The 23,189-nt window shown below is 31.9% G+C and overlaps 1 long non-coding RNA gene across 1 annotated transcript; it reads left to right on the forward strand.

Moving 5' to 3' along the window:
- The first annotated feature begins 3,143 nt into the window (after positions 1–3,143).
- On the forward strand, positions 3,144–10,922 carry LOC148603993 (uncharacterized). The gene is made up of 4 exons (XR_015916330.1): positions 3,144–3,419; positions 4,403–7,306; positions 8,574–8,699; positions 10,680–10,922. It is a non-coding gene; the product is annotated as an uncharacterized LOC148603993 (long non-coding RNA).
- Positions 10,923–23,189: the final 12,267 nt, after the last annotated feature.

Raw genomic sequence — 23,189 nt, forward strand, 5'->3', positions numbered from 1 at the left:
AGAATATGAATGTTGAAAAAAGAAATGAATAATATATTTGACCCCTCTCGAGTCCATTGCGATCATTTCAACTCTGTCCCACATAATATGGCGAAGAAAGGAAATGAATGTTAACATGATATCTCCTACTCCTCAGAAGTCGATTGCGACAATTTTCAACTATGTCGACCAAGAAGGGCAAACATGAAAAAAAGGAAATGAATGTTGAAAAAAGAAATTAATGTTAAAATGAGAGTCTGCCCTTCCCGAATCGATTGCGATCATTTCCAAATCTGTGCGACCTAAAATGGCGAAAAAGGAAATGAATGTTGAAATATGATCTCTGACCCCTCTCAAGTCGAGTGCGACCATATCCAACTTCATTGGCGAATAATGAAATTAATGTTGAAATGAGTTATTGGTCCTTCCCGAACCCCCCTCACAATCCTTCCTCGAAAGATGCTTAATGATTTGTTAGAACTTTAAAATACTTCATTTGTAAAAAAAAACACCATTAGGATGTTTCTATGATAATTTCCAATTCTGTATTCGAATGTTGAAAAAAAGGAAAAGGAGAAAACTTGAACTCTGGCTTTGTTATAGAGTTATTTCTGTTTTGCTAACAACCACAATATTGGCTGATGGGCTGTGTTTCATACATTAAGAATAACTGGTTTATTTCATTGTCCAGAAAAAAAATACAAATATAAAGATATCAGTGACATGATAACATGGCAAACATCAAAATTATAGTTTGAAATACATCTTAGTCGTTGGGCTGGAATAATGTAATTAAATGATAAAATCAGAAAAAAAAATCACTCTCCACTTTCTATATTTACCCCCCTCCCCACAAAATCGTATCAATGAAGTTAAAAATCATATATGCACAAATCAAAAACAAAAATACATGTGTTTCTTTTCACTCAAAGTCTATGGGCATTTAGTTTACGGGTTTTATTTCTGTATGTGTTTAATGGATTTTCCCATAAAGGCAAAAGTAAGGAAATGCTTATATTACAGCAAAATATATTTTTACTTCACTTCGTGTTGAGGTTTTCTCAATGTTTGGATTAGCAAAGTTCCAGAAAAATTTCTCTATGTTTATGCACTATCTGCACAAAAAATATTTATTTAACGTAAACTGTATTTCCCTATAAAAGCAAGTTTAGGAGGGCTGCCTCCGCCAGACAGAAGAGGAACAGTTTACAAACAATTTATAGTGAAATAAATTATTTTTCTTTGTTTGTGTATTGATTCTAATTCTACATTCTAAAGCCTCATATCTTGACCTACACTTAGAAATTGATGGTAAAGGAAAACTATTGACCAAACTTTACGACAAACGTGATGACTTTTCATTCAGAATTGTCAACTTTCCTTGCATCTGTGGCAACATCCTTTCAGCTCCTGCGTATGGAGTGTTCATATCACAACTCATACGTTATGCCAGAGCTTGTCGAAACTACGCAGACGTTTTGTATCGCACTATAACTTTAATAAATAGTCTTCTTGAACATTGTTATGTTGCTACAAGATTGTAAACATCTTCCTCTGTATATTTGAAAGACGATTTTGAATTATTTCTTACAAAGTATGAGGAATCTCTACCAAGAACTATATATTTGTATCTAGGTGTACCATCTTTTTTTTGAAAAACAAGGATATATAATGTTTTAAAGTCGGGATTTTAACTGAGTATGGGGAATAGAAGTATACAGTGTTGAAAAATCATAGGTTTTAATGTTATTTTATTCAGATAATAGTCTTGAACTGATTGTCTCCAAAAGATCTTTTGAATTTTGAAGGATCCACATTGAATTAATACCACTACGGGAGTAACAAGTGTTGTGGTAGGACTGTAGACCCTCTTTGACAGTTGTGAGTATAGAAGTTAAAAGTTTTGAAAGAGGTTTGGTGGTACATTTTGCAGATCCAGCTATGAAACGTTGTGTGTATGGATTCTTGTGAAGTTTAGGAATCCAGTACATAGACGGTAAATCACAATCATCGTCCTTGGTAGAGAGGCCAAACGAGGATTGCACATATTGATGGTTTTCCACAATCTCTTCTTTGAAGAGAGTGGTAGCAGTGTAGGTCTTATCACTGCTATTATGTTCTACGTCTACCTCTGATAATAAACATTGGCTATAAAACGTTTTTATAACGTATCTCTTTATCATTATTTCTGAGTCTATCTGATGGTGGGTGTGTTCTAAACTGTCGTTTAGCGTCTGCTTATACATTATCTCTCTAGCGTGTCTTAAACTTGTTTCTGTATTATTTAATCTAACAGTCTGAAATATATCTAATGCACGCAACATATACCGCGATTGTAACGTGGTTGGCACAAATTTCATCGTTTCATTTAAAACGTACTCAAAAGAACACATTTATGTCTATTTGGTATAAAATATGTTTTAGTAATGTTCTGGTTATATTATTTCAAATGAGTGTCACAAACTATAACTTGTTTACATATATATTTACTATCAATAATGTAAATGACAACTACAGTATGTAATGTAATTCTTCTTAAAACGAATTAAGTAACACAACAAAGTTCAACTTTAAGAATACTGCCTTCAATATTGTAAGTTTTCATATTGTTTTTGAAAAGTTTTAGACTGCACTGCACCTTGGCTTTGAGTCATGGTTTCAAAACAACCAATATTTTGCTATATGTTCAATTTAAATTACTTACCTTGTATGTAATAATTGGTTATCAAGAGATGATTAGTGGTTATTTCCAATGAAAAACACTTTTTTATTGAAAAGAATAGTAATTTATTTATCAAATATAATCTATAAGTATATTTATTATCATGAACGTTTTACACAACTATTGTGATATAAAGTCTAGCTATAAATCGAAAAAAAAAACATGTATAAACAAAATCATGTTCACAGTATTGCAATTTAGTCTGTATTATTATTAACATTTCAAACAACACGTTATTTAGATTAACTGTTGAATAATCAATACATGAACAATGGAATTCCATGCAAACAGAAAATAAAACGCAGACGTAAAGTAGCACTTTGTAAGCTTTGTCTGAGGAAACAATTATTAACTTTTTACGGGAAACTTTATGATATCAATGTGATTTGTATTAAATGCATGGCTGATAATACACATTACAAACATATTTAAATGTGTAGTATAGTTAGGTCCTGTGTTTGAAACAATATACAGGACCATTTAACGACAAAATTCTCATTTCATTTTTTTTTTTACTTTTAGATCAAAGAAATGAACTTTAATCGGTCGTTACTTGGTAGAGGTTATGTAGGCGTGGCAACAGTATGATTGGTCAAGGAAAAATCCAATACACCTAACTAACAGAGGTTCAATCTTAAAAGGACCATATTCAATTAAGCGGATAACAGGAAAATATTACTAGACCTACACTTACCATCATAACTTCCACACTGATGTAGTAAGTATACTATTTGATTAACATATTTTATTACACGACTGAATGTTGAAGTTATCTGTTTTATTATATAGGTTGCAGTGATTTGCAGAATGTTCCCAGTGAAAAACAAAATCTAAATTTCACACTGGGTAATTAATTCGTTAATTTTACACTCGCACTTTCTCACGTCAACATGTCACAAATATCAATCCGCCGCTCACACAATTTTAAATTCATGTTGAAAATAGCAAGGATTAATATGACAATAATTGGTTATCGTTAATTACCAGAATATGATCATTCGTACCAACAACGAATTAAGATTTAACTAGTGCACAGACAAATGTCCGCACATTCGTTACATCTAGGCGTTCTTCGGCATTCCTGATCATATTTTGGTTATTAAAGAAGAATCAAAAATATTTAAAACAAAACTGTTGCAATACCTGGTTATCGATATTTTTGAAAATTGTAGAGCTGTTAATAATTAAATTCATGCAAAGAGAGCAAAGATAATCCTATCAAAAACATTAAAGAATTAGTCCTTTGAAGTATTTTTAATGAGCCAATACTGTAAAATGTAAACAATATCGATTGTAAACAGTATGTTTCAAAAGAAAATGAACATATTGCATATTGTTAAGAAAATAGAAGTATTTAAAATAACTAGTATTTTTTTTCGTCATGTGTTTTGTTTTATAATTATTTTTAAAGAATGCAGTATATTTGATAGTTAATTTAGAAATGTAAATGTGAAAGTATAGACTTCCAAATATTTTGTTTTACATGTTTCATATTGAAAACATATGAAGCAAATCGTGTGAACACTATTCAATTAGGTGCCTTTAAAAGGGAAAATATATAAATGATCGGTTATCTATCGACGTAGTTAAAGTACTTAATCAATACCGATGTGGAGTGAAATAGTTTGGATTGTCTGCAATGTAAATTTAATAACAAGAAACAAAAAACGTATTTACACTATGAATAACTTTTATTTTTAGATTGGTTGGTTGAGGAACAGGAAATTTGGAACTTATTAAAGATAAGTTATTGCTAATAATACAGTTTTATTACAGTTGTTAATGCACTCATACACAATCGTCATATATAGTACCAAGACCGATCTATGCAACTAAGTTTACGATCATTTATTAATAAGTTAATAGTTTCAGATCATTTGTTCAACTGTCAAACAGTTTCTGTAAAAATAGCGGCGGCATATATGAAATGCATTGAAAACTAAGAAAATATTAATGGTGGAAAACTCAAACAGAAATTTATTCATCCCAATGTAGTTGAAAGGCCGGCTTGGAATTGGATAACCACTATTGTAGTATAATTTATTCTATTTGAAATTGAAGAATGAGTTTTTTTAGAATTTATAATTCCTTCTTTTTATTCGTCTCAAAGAAATTCAAAATAAAAAAAAGAGTTACCGACATTCTGCAAACGAAGTCTGGCACTAGTTTTTGATCTATCACAGATCAGTCAATAATCATCCATTAACCAGAGAAATTGTTTCGCTGATAAGTTCAGAGTCATATATAAACATATTATTAATAATTGTAAGTTATTCGGCTGTTAAAGGTAAACCATGATTGACAAATATACAGTAGCGATCCCTTCTACCTACTCTTAAAATCTGTCACAATCTGTCAGACAAAAAAAAAAAAAAAAAAAGGTCCATGACAGCAAATAGAACAAAAGTCCTTACAGAGTCTGACTGATCCTGACAGAAACTGTCCTGGGTCACGACAAAGAAAAACGAAAAGCTTTTCTAAACTGTCATACCACTGGACAGTTATTGATACTAGTTCAGTCTATGTTAGAACAGGAAGTCTGGTTTAAAAAATAGTGGACACAGTACTAAATAGTTGAACTTTTTCTGTCTGATGTAATTTGGACTATTTTAATACTTAAAAGCGATAAATCATTAAAATTAATATTGAATTAATTCGACCTGTTGTCTGATGGTTTGATATAGCTATCATGTGGGTGACAATGACATGTATATTCTAGTCAAAATACTTTAGATATGACATTTTCTTGCAAAATGTATGGGTGTGAGCACTTTTCAATTTTCAATAGGGTCTTATCTCATTGTAAAAGTGTTCAATGTAAGTATCATGCTGGTAATTGGGACATATTTGTGACAGTCAAAATTCTAAAATACATATGTTTGCAAAATGTATGTGTACGAGCACTTTTAATTTTCATAAGGGTCTACAATTATTTAATAAAATGTTACTTTGTTCTAAGTTTAACTAATATGTGGGTGACTACAACACATACATTTCAGTCAAAACTCTATAAGAATGGCATTTTCTTGTAAAATGCATGAGTGCAAGCACTTATAATTTCCATTACGTCTAAAAGAATTGAATATAATGGTTCATTTGTTTTTTGATTTCAATATCATGTGGGTGCTCATGACGACAACACATACATTGAAGTCATAATTCTTTACAAATTCCACTTTTTTCTTGCAAATTGTACGAGTATGAACACTTTTATTCCCGATAAAGCTCTTACATATATAAAATATATGAAGCTAAACACTTTAAATTTTAATAAGAATATACAATTATTGTATGAAATGTCAATCTTATTTTCATTGGTTGCGTGTGACACATATACTTCAGTCCAAATTACTATACATTCGACATTTTCATGCAAAGCATTTGTAATTTACATAAATCGAAGCTCATTGAATAAAATGTCAATGTTTTATTGTACCTTTATATAGGTGACTGGCACTTATATACTGCAATAACAATTATAATAATTGACATGTTTTTGCAGAATCGTTGAGTGCGAGCACTTATGATTTCAACAAGGATCTTAAATTGTTGTATACAATGTATTTGTTTTAAATATTACAATCATTTGGATGACTGTGACAAATATATTTCAGTCAGAATCATTTTAATTTGACATTTTTTTGCAAATATATGAGTGCGAACACTTTCAAGTGACGTAGCGCTTGGTACGGTAGATATGGCAAGGGTCGTACCAATATTGTCTGTTGGTACTGTGTGTTGTAAATTAATTGAAAAATAGGGTATCAGCTAACTAGAATAAGTTAAAATATAACAAAGCTTCCTTCTCACCATACCCTTTGAAAATATGTCAGAAACTATTCTAATCAACGCAATTTAGAAGTTGAATATTACTGGCTAGGTGATGTTACACAGATTGACAGATTGATGTCAAACATAACAGTTTCTAATTAGAGAGTTTCAAGACCCATGACAGATTACGACATAGTTTATTTAAACCCCCGACAGATTCTGGCAAGGTGTGTCGTGATTTAAAACAGTTTCTGAATGTTTAGAACTTTTCAATGAGAGCAAACTCTCACAGAATCGCAGAGTGGTAAGAAATGTGCCAACTGTGTATAGTATGTACGAAATTAGTCTATGTTATGGAGTGCTTTGCTCTTATTCGATTTCGAATATGTCATAAATTTATCTTTATTGCAGATTTGTCATTTATCAGGGAAAACAAATATGACAAGAAGACACGCGACCAAAAATAACGACAGCGCTGTTAATAGTAAAAGTGTAGATTAAAACAAAATCCACAAAAATGAAAAAAAAAGTGTTATTGTGTTCGATGCGGGTTTGGTAATTCCTTCTACATCGTGATGGGTCTAAATGAATACGCATTCATGAAATTCCTTACGGAGGTGAAGCCAGAAAGCGCAATGTTGAATGTGTGGACAAGAAGTTTAATTTAGTAATTCATCAATGGAGAAAGATTTAATGTGCGTGCCTCGAAGCTGTCCAGCAGAAACTATCGTATACTGCATTTTTGTTTTGCATGTGTCAAGTGTTGTTACTCGATCAATATCACAATGAAGATGATAGAGAAATATAAATGTTTACCATCTTAACAATGCTAAGGTAAGCCTTACAAAAAATTTATCATATTCGTTCTTTATTTTTGTACTAACAACATGCGGCTATTATTGCAACATTTCTGAATATATATTTAATTCTTGGCAACAATTTAAGACAAGGTTGGAGACAAATTTCTATTTAAACTAAGAGCTTACAGTTAAAAGTTCGCAATTTCATAAGCCTTTTTTTAACTTATCCTTTGTCGATATCAACTTGTTTTGTTTCGGGAGATATTTATTTGATTTGATGTAATATTAAGCAATTTGCTTTATATTGGATTGTAAGATTGTAAAAAAACACATAAAACCCTATCACTATCTATACTCGGCGTCACATAAATAACATACTGTTAAAATTTGAATAAAAATATTTTCTACGACTTTATTGACACCAACCGTCGTTTAAATTGTCTTAAATGACTTGCTCATTCGTTTAGCCGAACAGCTTCTCAAAAACAAGTCGCTTATTAGCTTAAATCATGCGTAACAAATCCTTACGGGAAAATCCCATACTAATATCCGCCATGTTGGTTTTTACGGGACGATTTGTTTACAAACGAAGTGCGTAAGTTCCCGTTGAACTCCGGTGACAATCGTCTGCTTGATCAACTTCTCGGTATTATACGTTGTTCGCGTAAAATAAATCCGAGATATCCGAAATAACGACGAATTGCATTCTGGGTTCTTCGGTTTTTGGACAAACCATTTAAACGTAAACAACATCTCCTAGCAACCCGATCACTGTAAACATGGCCGACTTTTTACAATGTAAATATTGCCACCTAGAATTAAAATCTGACCGGAATTTAACGATTCAATGTTTAGGGAGAAGCCGTTTGGCTAAACGAATGAGCAAGTCATTTAAGACAATTTAAACGACGGTAGGTGTCAATAAAGTCGTAGAAAATATTTTTATTCAAATTTTAACAGTATGTTATTTATGTGACGCCGACTATAATTTACGTTTAAAACTTTGTATGGCGTAAAATTTAGGACCTGGATGTAATCACATGGTAATTTTCTGTATAACCACTCGGTTTAAGTTTGACCTTTTACCTTTTAAACTTTTTGCGGATATATCAACCACATGGACTTTATCTAATTTGCACTTTTTTATTTGAATTTCATATCTTAAAATACAATTTAGATCTGGATGACACCATGATCATCATTTTGTAAATATGTTGACATTTAATAAGTGTATCCATCTACACCACGAACAATGATTTATTCAAGTTGTTACAGTTTTCATCCTCTTTTGTCTACTGTAGACTTGACTTTTTATGAACGGTGGGTGTTACTAAAAAGCAGAGGACGCTTACCATACCGGTGCACCTGGTGCATGCTTCCAGTTTTTATGTATGAAGGCCGAGTTACCCATTTACTTTTGTTACTTTGTATGTATTATGTTCGTTATATAATGTTTTCGTTGTGTCTGTCTGTTTTCCATGTCTGGTCTATGTCCCTTGATTACATTCATTTTATTTTCGCCAGACTCTTGATTAATATCTCATGGACATTTTTACATTTAAGAAGAGACTTAATGTTTTTAAATATTAAGATAATTATATTTTATCATTCGTAGTATTTTAAGACCAAGACAATACGATCTTCATGTTTGATGTCTTTGTTTAGATAGTAACCATACATAACATCGCAACATTTCCTTTGAACTGTTTTGTTTGTTCATTGTCGTTGTCCGGTATATGTAAACTTTGCGTTACTCCTTCCAGTAAATCGTCTTTTTATTTCTTTTTCTTTAGAATCTTTCTACCGGTTTACGAAATCGATATCTTACAACCTGAACAACGTCAAATTTCTGTTTGACGCCATAGTTTCATTGTTTACGTTGCTCATTATTGTTAAATATTCCATCGCAAAATATATGTTAGAAGCATGTTTAGACAGAGTGACCCCAGCCCTTATTTGACAAAGCTGTATATTTTGATTTCAGCTTAAAAAAATGTTATTGGCTGAATAAAGTATAAGAAAGTTTAAGATTTATGCTATATTGTTTGATACGATTTAAACTCAACTTCATTTTAGGCAGTTTGTTTCTTGTACTTGGTGTTTTATTAATGTATTTGTCCCATGCATTATAGGAAAGTAGAACAGTCAATTTCTCTACGTCGTTTGTTTAGACCTTAACTTCAAATTTGACGACAGTTAACATTTCAGTTCTAAAATATATGACACAAGAGACGATTTAAATATCTCTTGTATTTGCAGTGATATACCCTGAATATGGTGTTGTTAAAATATACCAGAAATAGAAGCAACTATTCTTTTTTATTTAGCTATTGTTTGCTTGAGGGTCAGGCATTTAAACACGTTTATAGAAATAAAATACAACTCACACATTTCCTGAAAAAAAGTTCTATTTCTCTGATATCAAAATCTTATTGTGAAATATTCTTACCTGACAAAGAGATATATGTATTCATATCAGCAATATCATCAATATATCTTCCGTGCTGATTCCATTTCTGAATTTACCAAATTTGCCATGGCAATTTGCCATTTTGCATTGCAATTTACAAGGAAACAACTTAGCTGGGAGGTTAAGCGCGCAATACATATGGTTCAGCCCACGATTTTTATCAGAAATGACTGTACCAAATCAGGGCAATGGAAGTTTTTTCTTAGATATTGCCATATGTTAAACATATATCCGTTTGCCTAGAATTGATCAGTTCAGCAATTTTGTTGTTACCCTTTTTCTCACAAGTGCTGAAAGGTTATTTAAGTGTATGATCTGTAGAAGTGATGTACTTGTGAATGAACAATTACCTCAAAGTTGAATTAAAAGTTTCAACCATATATCAGTTGCAAACATTGAAGTTATGCATGCAAGTTATATGAAGGATTTCACACACTGATGACAGTTATTTCTGCTGAATTAAATTAATAAAATGATAATATAATACGTAACTTCACCATAGAGAGAGATTTAGCGACTTAATAAAAGAAACTGCAAAATATTTCCAGAAAGGTGACTTCACACTTCGAAATATACATGATTGTATGACATGAGTCTTTTAAGATATAATAAACGTTGAAATGAATTGTTTATCGTATATTTGTATCGAGTTAATATGTATCATACCAAAAAAAAAGCTTTAAATATTCCTACTACCGTCTTGAAATTTGTCTCAAATATATTACGATATGAGTACATCGCGTAGAAGAAATAAGTGTTAAGAAGTTTGTATTGTAACTTTGATTATTTTCTACCTTCGTTGTTTAAATAAAAGAACTGATAATACAAGCAATTTTTAAATACATGCATATTTTTACCAATTACAATTACCTGTATATGTTTGAACCAATTATTAAATGGATTTCATATCTCAAGTGTTTTTTTTTTTTATTTGCAGATATAAAGACGACATTTCTAGATGTTTTGCAGTCACCGGAATAATGCAGCTTTTATGAATAAAGTCAAACAATGTTTTTTTTTCTAAGCAGAAATCGGGGAAACCACGATTACTAACTTCATTGTTCCCGTGATTTTACTATTGGTTCTTCCCCTCAGTTAGGCTTATTTTGGTGAATACTTATTTTTGTCTGGATATTTATTTTTCCAGTTGCAAAGAGCTAAATATAATTGTAGAATATCACGTTAAAGTCATGAATGCGTGAAATGGGGAGAATTGTGATCATGCTAAACCCCGCTGTACTTTAACCCCGCCGCATTTATTGAGCCTGCCCCAAGTCAGGAATTTCAGGGCCACTGTACATGTTGCTTCGTTTTCAATGTCAGTTTACTTTTATGTTGCTGGAGTCGATAGGGGCAACCGTTTACTTTACCCGTGTATATCGTTGTTTTGGGCAAGCTGCAATATGACTCATGGTTCGAAAGTTTGCTCCTCATTCACTAAAGAAGAATAGGTGGCTTTGAGCCGACATTTATCCCTCCCCATGGAGTTGTTCTCTCTTTTACGCATTCACTGCATCTTGTGTTTTCAGACTAAAAATTGAGAATAATATACACAAAATATCTTAAATTAAACAAACCCAATAAAACCATAACAGAACAAAAATTAAACCTTGAATTAGCAAACCAATAACCACAGAAATAACAAACAAATTATCAATAACAAAAAATAAAACAGGCAAAGCCAAACAACATACAAAAACCTAGACCGTAAAAAAGTGGGGGCAAACCTCAGATTTGGTCAATTATACAGAGGTATGGAACAGTCTTTAAAACCGACACAACAGTTACATAATACTTTTATATAAAGAATTTGATCACAATGAAACATGATTTTATATGTCTGTATGTTCTTCGATGTACTTATTGTATCAATTGTCACAAACAAATACTGAAATTGAAGGAGTATCGCCATAGGTTATTGTGTATATGTAGAAAGACGGTTGATACAATCGATTTGCCATTCTCTAATTATAAAATTCAGTCTGCCCTTTTGCCAAGAGTTTTCATCTTTCTGATGGTACACGAATGTAATTGGCTACACTAAACATCTAAAAATCAGGCTTACGTAATCTCGTGAATATTATTTACAACTTTTACAGCCGACCCAATAATTTTACGACAGTTGAAGTGTGGCTTTTTCCACTACAAGAACAAATGAAAGTAATGTGTCAAAGTCTCCCTGAACATGAACTACTCCTTAAAAACGCTCCTGTTGTGCTCCAATATTATAGAAAACGGGGCAGAACATCTTCATTCAATTTAGATTGATGTCTGCACGTTGCAGTCTATTACTTCCTATATTTTTTCTCATTATTTGTCTCTTGACTTTTAAATCATTAGTCCTGCTTTTGACTGTTAATATAGACATTTTATGCTTACCAATCGTTTACCTACATTTATGGCGATAAACTGAATATTTAAAAATCTGTGAGGCTCTAATCTAAAGCTTTTAGTGAGAGAGTTATTGTACATGTAATGTACTGTTTTTGTTTTGGTAAAAAAAGTCATATTGATGAAAATCCGGGAGTATCAAGGTGATTAGTACTTAAATGAAGCCCAAGGACTTATATTACACATAGAAACAAATATGAATAAATGAACATTCAATCAATGTTAATGGCATTATGAAACATTAACAAATACAATGTGCAGACCGAACGTTTTCAGATATAAGTTGAACTGAAACAATTGAATTGAATTGAAAAGACGTGGACGATCTATAAAGTGTTATTTGCACTTTGACCAAGGAAATATTATCTGTTTTCAATAAATTTAATTTTTTGCATTGGTGAAGAATTATTCCGTCTGAATTGTTATTATATTAAGATAAAAAAAAAGACTGTCTCCTTAAACACGTTTGGTCAGAGACTCACATTTTTCCAAATCTTCAGTTGTAATACAATGAAGAATATCCGAAATGTAATCAATGAAATGCTACAGATAAAAGATCAATGTAACTTTAATCAGAACGGGATTAATTTGAAAGTCAAGATACAAAGATGAAATAACAAACATGGCGAAATGCATAACTAACAACAAACTGGAAAGTAAAATGAATGTGTAACCTCTATTCCATTTATAAATATGCATTTTGGCCTAAAGCTTTGCAGGATATAAAGCTTATTTATTTTAGGAGTTGTTAATGTCAAAAAAGGCCATTTAACTTAATTGCGAGGATATCAATACTTCACAAATAATTAAATTAGTGTGATATTAACAGAATGGAAACTCCATGCTCGGGATCAGATTAAAAATAACTATCGGTGAATGGGGAATCAATGCTTTTGATGGCATTTTCTTTCACGAAAACCACAACTCATGTTTTTTTTTTTTTTTTTGTAATTGTCTACTAGACATATTGGTCAAACGCGGTATCAAAGAATAATAAAGGAAACCTAGGATATAGCGGTAATAAAAAAAATGCAATCCAGGGACAAATACCAGACATGGAAAACAGACATAAACACAAAGAAAACAAAGCAACTAAAATCATATATACAAAGTAACAAAAGCAAATGAGCAACTCTGACTCCACTAAAAACTGAGAGCATGGACCTGGTGCATCGATAGACTAAGCGTACTCTGCTTTTCTAGAAACAACCGCCGAGTAACTCATAAAAAGTCAAGTCCGGGGTAGACAAACGAGGAACGGAAAACTATGACCCGTTGAATAAATCAGTTTTCATAGTGCAGATGGCTACACCATAACGATCCACGAGTTCATGATGACGACCATAAAACTTCTGTAGTGATGACTTCAATCTTGTACCAACATACCCTGTTCCAAAAGCCTACTTGTTACAGTTCTAGCGCGAGATAAAAGGTCTGGCATAACAAATGAGTTGTGATATAAACACTCTGTACACATATGTTGAAGGGATGTTGTCAGATATGAAAGGAAAGTTGACAATTTTAAAGTCATCAGGTTTTTCGTAAAGTTTTGTCAATAATTTTCCTTTACCATCGATTTCTAAGTGCATGTCACGATATCAGGCTGACTTCATAGTGTCTGTAGTATCCTTCATCTCAAGTTCATTGGAGGTAGATGCGATGTATCAAATCCCCGAAATTAGCATTGTTTAAAGATAATATGTCATCTATATAGTGGAAACGGGGATTAAAGGATCTAGCTAAACGATATTCTTTCTTTCGGATTTGATAATTGGGAATTGATGATGGCGATGAATTAGAATATCATCAGAACATTTTCACAGGTTTTTAAAAAATTCTGAAAGCTGTTTATGTTAAACAAAAATCATTTAACTCAGGAGTGAATATTATTGCTAAACGTGCCTACAAAGATAATATGACTTCCTTTGTTCATCTAAATGACGACACATTCTTCTAGAAAATGGAAAACTGCTGGATTAACTTCATTAAGGTGTTTTGATCCGCAAAATATAGGTGTTGTTTGACCAACTTTTAAGCAAAGTAATACAAAAATCCTCACCCACGACATGATTCACAGATCTCATGTGGATATATTTGGATATCACTATGGTAGTTTAATTCATAGTATTTTTGCTCACTTAAGATTAATCCTATTTCGAGCCATGTGTGAATTCTTTTTCTAATATTTTTCTAATATTTGTAACGATGTCACAATAAGAAGTTATAAAAAAAAAACGAGGCCGTATATCTAAAATTTATATGACAAAATGCAACTGCATTCGAAAATCATAACCGTTCGTAAATCACCCGTAACTAAGCCGCAAGTATTCGTTAGTTATCAACAAAAAATCGTTAATTATCTGTTAAATCTTGGGCCAAATCGTAACTATTCACATTATCACTTTATCGTGTTTGAAATATCGTATGCAATCGTAAAATGATAGTTAATACTCGTAACTAATTGTAAAGCACTCGCAATTTATTCATAAACGTGGTTCGCAGGGATACTTATTAGTTTTACAATTCTTGTAAAATTGTGAGATTTGTACATTGAACATGTAAGGATTCGTGTATGTGAGAGATGTATCAATGGTTGAACTTCAATAACTTACCACATACATTTTATGATAAATCGAGTTGATCGTCCTTTAAATGTTTTAAGTACAGCAAATCACGGATTCCGGTTGTTTCCACAAATAAGGTCGTTCATAATAGCTGATTTCTATAAAATATCTATAAAGTGTGGTGGACGCGTTTCTCAACAACCGGTCGCCTTTCCAATGGGTATAAATTGTGCTTCTCTATTTACTGGCCTATTCCTTCACTACTATAACTTTATAGCTGATCTGATCCGAAAGAAATAATATCGTTTAGCTTGATCATTTAATCTCAGTTTCCGCTATATAGATGACTTATTATCTTTAAGCAACCCTAATTTCGTGGATTTGATTCATCGCATCGACCCCAAACAAATTTAGATAAAGGATACTACAGAAACTATGAAGTCAGCCTCATATCTTCACTTACACTTAGAAATCGATGGTAAAGGAAAACTATTTACCGAGCTTTACGACAAATGTAATGACTTTTCATTCAAAATTGTCAACTTTCCTTCACAACTGTGGCAACTTCCCTTCAGCACCTGCGTATGGAGTGTTCATACCACAATTCGTACGCTAGGCCAGAGCTTGCTGAAACTACGAAACGTTTTGTATCGCGATAGAATTCTTACAAACAGAATGTTGGAACAGTTTTATGTTGCTACAGAAGTTTGATGGTCGTCATTATGAACTCGTGGATCGTTATTGTGTATCCATTTGCGCCAAGAAAACTGATTTTTTAACGTGTCATAGTTTTCTTAACATGATCAAATTGTACATTTTTAAAATTCTGCAACATTTAAGGTTTTATTTTTTTTGCTAAATCAATAAATATTTTCATATCAATAAACTGTTTAAAAATATTTTCCCCATTCTCTCCATCAAAAATCCTCATTCACCTATACATCATCCCAATCACCCTCCATAAGTCCACCCCATTTCCCATTCCCAATCCCCATATACCATAGAATGGAAAGCTTTTCCTATACAAGTAATGTACGTTATGCAAGAGCTTGCCTTAACTACGCAGACTTTTTCTATCGCTCTAGGACTCTTACAATAATACTTCTGGAACAGGGTTATATTGCTACAAGATTGAAGTCATCACTACAGAAGTTTTATGGTCGGCATGATGAACTCGTAGATCGTCATGGTGTATCCATCTGCACCATGAAAACAGATTTGTTCATTGTGTCATAGTTTTCCTTTCCTCTTTCGTTTACCCTGGATTTTACTTTCTATTAGCAACTCGGCGGGTGTTTCTAGAACAGCAAAAGACGCTTACCTTACCGGTGCAACTGGTTCATTCTCTAATGAGTTCTTAATTTGCTTTTGTTACTTTGTATGTATTATTTTAGTAACTCAATATTCTTTGTTGCGCTTGTCTGTTTTCCATGTTTTTGCCTTTGTCCTAGGATTATTTTCTTTTGATTTCCACTACAAAATTAATTCTCTTGATTACTCTTTCTAAACATCCAAAGGACGTTTTTCTTACTGGTGCACCTGGTCCATGCTCCCAGTTTTTTTTATCTGATTCCGAGTTGTTCATTTACTATGTTACTTTATATGTATTACTTTGGTTATTTTGTCTTTTCCTATGTGTGTCTGTTTTCCATATCTGCTCGTTGTCCCTGGGTTACATTCTAATGACTCGGACTGCTGTTCCGTAACTTTGTTGTTACCCTTATTAAAGCTGAAATCGTGGTTCCCGGGGTTGCTCTTCCATGTTGTTTTGCATGATAATACCAAATATAACTGTATCCACTGATAATTTTAATATGTGGTCAAAAGTTTTGATCCACAATTTTTCAATAATGTCAAATAAAGGTTTTAATTTTACACATTCAAAGTATTCATGCCTAAACGTTTCTACTTAATTACATTTTCACACTTATTATTGGTGACATATCCGAACTTTTGTAATAAATTCTTATGTGCAGCTATTCTTTGCAATGCCTTGTGCAGAAAAGATTGACGACGACATTCAATTGTGCACTGGAAAAGCAATTTGTAAAATTTTACCCATGTTTGTCTGTCCAAGTTAACATTGAAAATTTCTTCCAACTTCTCTCCAGCTGAGGGAACAACTTTGTTCATCTTTTAACAACATATTATGTACATTTTGAGAGCAAATATTACTCAGTGGCAATATCTTGTTTTCATGACTAAACGCTATTTTGAAAGAACTGCTTCAACCTTTGCATAATCGTTTAAAGGTAAAAGTTTACAAGAATGCGGAGTAGCTGCCTTTTGAGATCACACATCTAAAAAAAATGGCATTTACTTGTTCCTTTTTTTTATTTAGAAATATGTGTTAAAGAAAGTCCAGTATCAATTAATATTATATCATTTATAAATAGGATGCCCTTATTGTACCTATATTTGAAGAAACAAGCGCTCTTATTTATTTTAATATATGGATTGTACCATATAAATTACTTTCATTTTTCAAATGAGGTCTCAGGTGAAGATTCATTTTATCTAAATCAATGCCTTAGTATATCTAAATAAAATTTGGAAACATTTAGGACAACGTATCCAAAATCACATTTACTGTACAAGATATCTTTTCAATTGAAATAATCTGAAAAAAAGGCATAATTGACAATTCGGAGTTGATATCTGACGAAAATCTTTTGACCCTCGTAACTCTCAAAGCAATCATCTGGTGTTAAAAATTAGTTGCTATCAAGGAAACCTTGGATCATTACGTTACATCCATCCGCACCATGCAAACATATTTGTTCAAAGTGTCATACTTTTCGTTTCCTCTTTTGTCTATCCTAGACTTGATTTTTTTAATAAACTCGGCGGGCATTCTGAAAAGCAGAGGCTGCCTACCCTACCTGTTCACCTGGTCCATTCTCCCAGTTTTTAGTGGAGTCCGAGTTGCTCATCTACTCTTTTAGCTTTGTACATACTATTTTTTTTAATGAATTATGTGCTTTTTCTTTTTCCTTTTCCGGTCGTTGTCCCTCGATTACATTCGCTTGATTTCCACTAGAATCTTGATTCCCTTGATTAGTATTTCGATAATTTGGTCCAATTAAACGAATGAATGTTCGAGTTTTCAATCGGCTTCAAATATATCAGGAGACAAGATCACTTCATTCGCTCCGTTTAATATAAATTCACTAAAACATTAAAATAAGATAATGGGTACTAGATACGTATTGGTGTATTGGTGCAATAATACAAAAAAGAATGGAAAAAAGATAACCTGTCTAGTCATCAACTGTAATGACGAGAAAGTACATAAAAAAGTCAACTACACATCACATGTAAAAAACAACCTACAGAATAATATAAATATCAGTAAATAATATACATATATCATGACAATAATGCTTAAAGACTTTATTCAAAGGAAATTTCAAAATTATCTATTGATAATGTTGCTTAAAATAGTAAAAACAAATTAAAATGACGTAAAATTAAAAATCAAATATGCTGCATCAAATTTAGTCACACCAGGTCAGTTTTTTACTGGAAAGTATCAAAAAAATTATTGAGCGGTGGAATATTTAAAAAAAAAAATAATAATAAAAACAAAAAAACAAAACAAAACAAAATCGTATTCATATAAAATTATGTTTCTAAAATGGAGATACTCACTCATATTATGTATCCAATGTTATTTTTTGTTCGGTTTTATATTAGTTGAAATACTGTTGTTCTCCAGGTCTAACACACGGGAAGTCTGTCAATTAAATGAAAACTATCCAACCAATATAGGTGAAAACATATTAACTGTCATCTCAAAGTTCCAGCAGAAACGTGATACATCTAACACATTTTTTTCTATCATATCTACAATTCGTGAACCAACTAAAGCGTGTTTGGGAAAAAGAAAACTCGTTATATTGATAAAATCACTTTTCCAAACGAACACTTATTCGAAAGACATATGGAAACACGCAGTTGGGCAAGGAATATTTCATTTATTTTGTAATCGGGATTGATATGAATTTTGTTGAGGGCATAGGGGTAGAGTCCGCAACTTATAATGACATCATTCAGGAGTCTTTTATTGATACCTACAGAAATAACACATGGAAAACTATATTTACCTACAGATGGATTCACCTGCATTGTTCTCATATTCCATTTGTATTGTTAGTAGACGATGACTATCTTGTTAATATTCGTAATGTCTTAAAATATATTGAAAATTTACCGAAAGGGAATGAAATGAGAACAATGTATGGGACATTAATACAACAATGGTTTCCAGTACGAAATGTCGCAGATATGAAGGGGTTTGTATCACAGAAAGACTTTCCGTCTAACTGCTATCCAGATTATCTAGCTGGAGGTTCAACAATTACATCAATTCGAGTAATAAAGGAAATTTCCTTTATCATCCCATTCTTTCAACTATTTCCAGTAGACGATGCATACATTGTAGTACTTACAAAGTTTCTTAACATTGCAAAAGTACATGAAAAAAAATGCCATCCACGACTTCTTTGGTTTCTACAGAACTTCTGAATGAGTACTTATGTTTCCATACCTATGATGAAGCAAGCTTTTTGATTGCCTGGGAAAGTCTAAAGTCCTAAAATGTATATATTTTTCTTCACATTATAAAGACGTTGGTTCTTAATTTGTACACATGGCAATACACAAGAAACCACTAAGAGTTCTCAAACACTGATTTTTGATGTTCATTGTGTCTATATGGATCATGAAGTGACTTATTATTAAAATTATTTCGGTTTATAAACGTTATATCAGGGATATAAAGTAATAGCAAAAAGGACTACAGATGGTGACCCGGACATTGCCCTGCACTGTCAACAAATAAACTATACATAAGGCAAATGAACTGAAAAGCACAAACACACACACTGCAAGTCTGCATTTTACATTTTTTATATTACTAATTTACTATATTGACAATTCAATGAACGCTTTGGTTTACACAAAACTTTGTACATTTCTTACATAAAAAACGTAAGCATGACAATTCTCTGTCAAGTACTTAGTTTGTGATAACTTAGTTGAACAGTACATTCAACTATCCCTTCTAACATTTCTTTAATTCTGTTAGAATCTGTAAGTAAAACTTTCCAAGGACAACAGATTGGACAGAAATCCTGTGAGATCTTGACAGGATATGTCAGAGGCTGTCAAGGGTCATAACACATTTTGCCTTCTTCCCTGACAGATCCTGACAGAAACTGACCTGGGTCGTGACAAGGAAATACGAAAAGATTCTAAACTACCATACCCCTGGACAGTTCCTGACACTAAATCTTTCTATCCTGCCTGACGTGATTTAAAATCGTAAATCCACGATTGAAAATGAAAATTGTAAGACGTTATGTTCATTGGTAAATGCGATTAGACAAAAAAATCTTTGATTTCAAAATTCATATTAAATTTTCAATTATACATGGCTCATCGTAATCATCATCGCACGATCACGCGGCTGCGGTTCCACGCTCACGGCCCAGTTACTGTACTTATCATTAAAAATTAGCATTTTTTAATGTTTGTACATCCTGTCATAGGCCAGTAATTAAATTTAATTTACTTAATCATATAATAACAGGTCTACGATTCTGTTCTAAGTGTAAAAACGGCAACCGATTACGTTCAGATGTTTATTCTCATTACACACAAAGTTCAAGATTTACTGAGTATTTTTTGAGTGAAAGTACAAAAGTCATATTGTTTTGCAAAATGTATAAGTGCGTGCACTATTGAATTTAAAAGGATATAATATAATTGACTTAAATGCTTTTTTTTTTCAATATAACTATCCTTGAGAGTGGATGCCACACACAAATTTGATTCAAAATTCTTCAAAAATATCATATTCCAAAAACGTATAAGTGTGAGGACTCACACAAGCATTTTCAAATTCCAAGAGGGTCTAAAATTAATTACTAAGTTGCTAAATGTTTCAATATAACAATGATGTGGATGTGGCATATATATTACAGTCACAATTTCTTAAAAATGTCAATTTCTTGCAAACTGTATGAGTGCGAGCACTTTTAAATTGCAAAAGGGACTAAAATTCATGACTAAAATATTCATTTTGGTCATATAACTATTGTAAAGATGGTTGTGACACATATATTTAAATTAAAATTCTAAAAAAAAAATGATGCATAAGTGCGCACACTTTTAATTTCGATAAGGTTCTACGATTATTGACTAAAATGCTTAATTTTACAATATTACAATCATGTTATATTCAATATAGCAATCAAAATTCTTTAAAATTGTCTTCTTATTACATCCAAAATGTATATGTGCCAACACTTTTAAATTCCAAAGGGTCTAACATTGATGATTAAAATTATATTTTTTTTTTGCATATAGCTATCGTGTTGGTGGCTGCGACACATATATTTCAATCATAATTCTTAAAATTGATATAGTTTTGCTAAATGTGAGAGTAGGAGCACTTTCAATTTTCATAAGGGTAAAAAATATTGACCAACATGTTGAATTACTTCCATATATCATATGGGATCATGTAGGTGACAGAAAATTCGTTAAAAATGTCATATTTTTTGCAAAATGTGTGAGTACGAGCATTTTTTTAAATCCAAAAGATCTTAGTGTATAATATGTAAATATTGTAAGTGTTAGTATTATACTAACTGCGACATATTTTCAGTCAATATTCTTAAAATAGACATATGTTTGCAAAATGTATGAGTGCGATGCTTTTCTTTTCTATATGGATGTAAAATTAATGACTAAAATGTTTAAATTTTCAATATAAATATCAATTGGATGGCTGCGACACATAAATTTGAGTCAAAATTCTTTAAAAAAATCATATTCACCAGAAATGTATGAGTGCGAGCACTTTTAAATTTCAAAAGGGTCTAAAATTTATTACTTAAATGCTAATTTGTTTAATATAACTATCATGTGGATGACTGTGGCACATATATTTCGGTCGAAAATCTTTAAAAAATGTCATATTCTTGCAAAATGTATGAGTAGGAGCACCTTTTGTTACGGTGGGTTGTTTTATCACACTTGGCTTACGAGAGGTATATTTCATTCTGACAATTCTCTTGCTAGCTTTGGTTGGGTTACTGTAATTTGGAAAATATTTTTTTGTGTTGAAAGGTCTATTGTAATCGAAAGCGTTTGCCAACGATACACAACCCTTTTTATACTACCAGAAACACCGTCTTCTAAGCCACAACTGACGTTTCTTAGTCTACGGTCTTATGAGGTCCATCTTAGTTAATTTACCAAAAATAAACCAAACAAATAATTACCAATTTCCCTTTTATTCGCCTCTTTTATTTAATTGACCCAAACAGAAAATGTGTATTGGCAACGTACTAATCACATTATAAATGGTTATGGTCATAATTCATGATTGTCATCCTTACTCTTATGCAATTTATGTTGACCCTCGAAGAACATGTACTGTCCTGTGACTACATGTTAACCTCTTAAGACCGTATATCAAATACTTTAGTATGACTTTGAATATACAAATTTATCTTGATGTAGCTAAATTGACCTTTATAACCTGAAATCAAGAAAATTCAGTTTGGTAAAAAAAATGTTTAAAATATTGTTTCACAAGCATCCTGCCCTGTATGTATACAATGAGGAATGATAACAAGAAAACATCCACTAAAAACAACTTCTACATGAATATTCCAAAAGATAAAAAAATATAAGTTCCGTCCACATAATTGTGTATTAAGCTAATATGAAATAAAAATATAAGTCCGATTCACATAATTGATCATTAAGCTAATATGTTACTTCTGAAAGGTTCGGATAAAGTTCGCTGAATGAATGTTCGACTTTCACATTCTCACTATACTCACAACTGTCAAAGAGGGTCTACAGTCCTACAACAACACTTGTTCCTCCCGTAGGGGTATTAATTCAATGTGGATCCTGAAAAATTCGAAAAATCTTTTCGAGACAATCAGTTCAAGACTATTACCTCAATATAATAGATTGAAAAACCCATGATTTTTCCACACTGTATACTTCTATTCCCCTTACTCAGTTATCAATCCGACTTAAAAACATTATACATCGTTGTTTTTTCTATAAAAAAAAAAAAAAAGATGGTACACCTAGATACAAATATATAGTTCTTGATAGACATTCCTCATACTTTGTAAGAAATAATTCCAAACCATCTTCCAAATATACAGAGGGAGATGTTTATAAAATGCTGGGATTTTTTAATTGACAACATATTTGTCCAGTGTGGTGGACGTGTTTGTTTTTCAAAAACGGTCGGTATTCCAATGGGAACATATTGTGCTCCTTTATTTGACCTATTCCTTCACTCTTATGAGGCTGACTTTATAGCTGATTTGATCCGAAAGAAAGAATATCGTTTGGCTAGGTCCTTTAATCTCAGTTTCCACTATATAAATGACGTATTATCTTTAAACAACCCTAATTTCGGGGATTTGACACATCGCATCTACCCCAAATAAATC

This window comes from Perna viridis, chromosome 11 (assembly GCF_037379345.1).
Source record: "Perna viridis isolate PV_CMFRI_1.1 ecotype Kerala chromosome 11, ASM3737934v1, whole genome shotgun sequence".
NCBI lineage: Eukaryota > Metazoa > Mollusca > Bivalvia > Mytilida > Mytilidae > Perna > Perna viridis.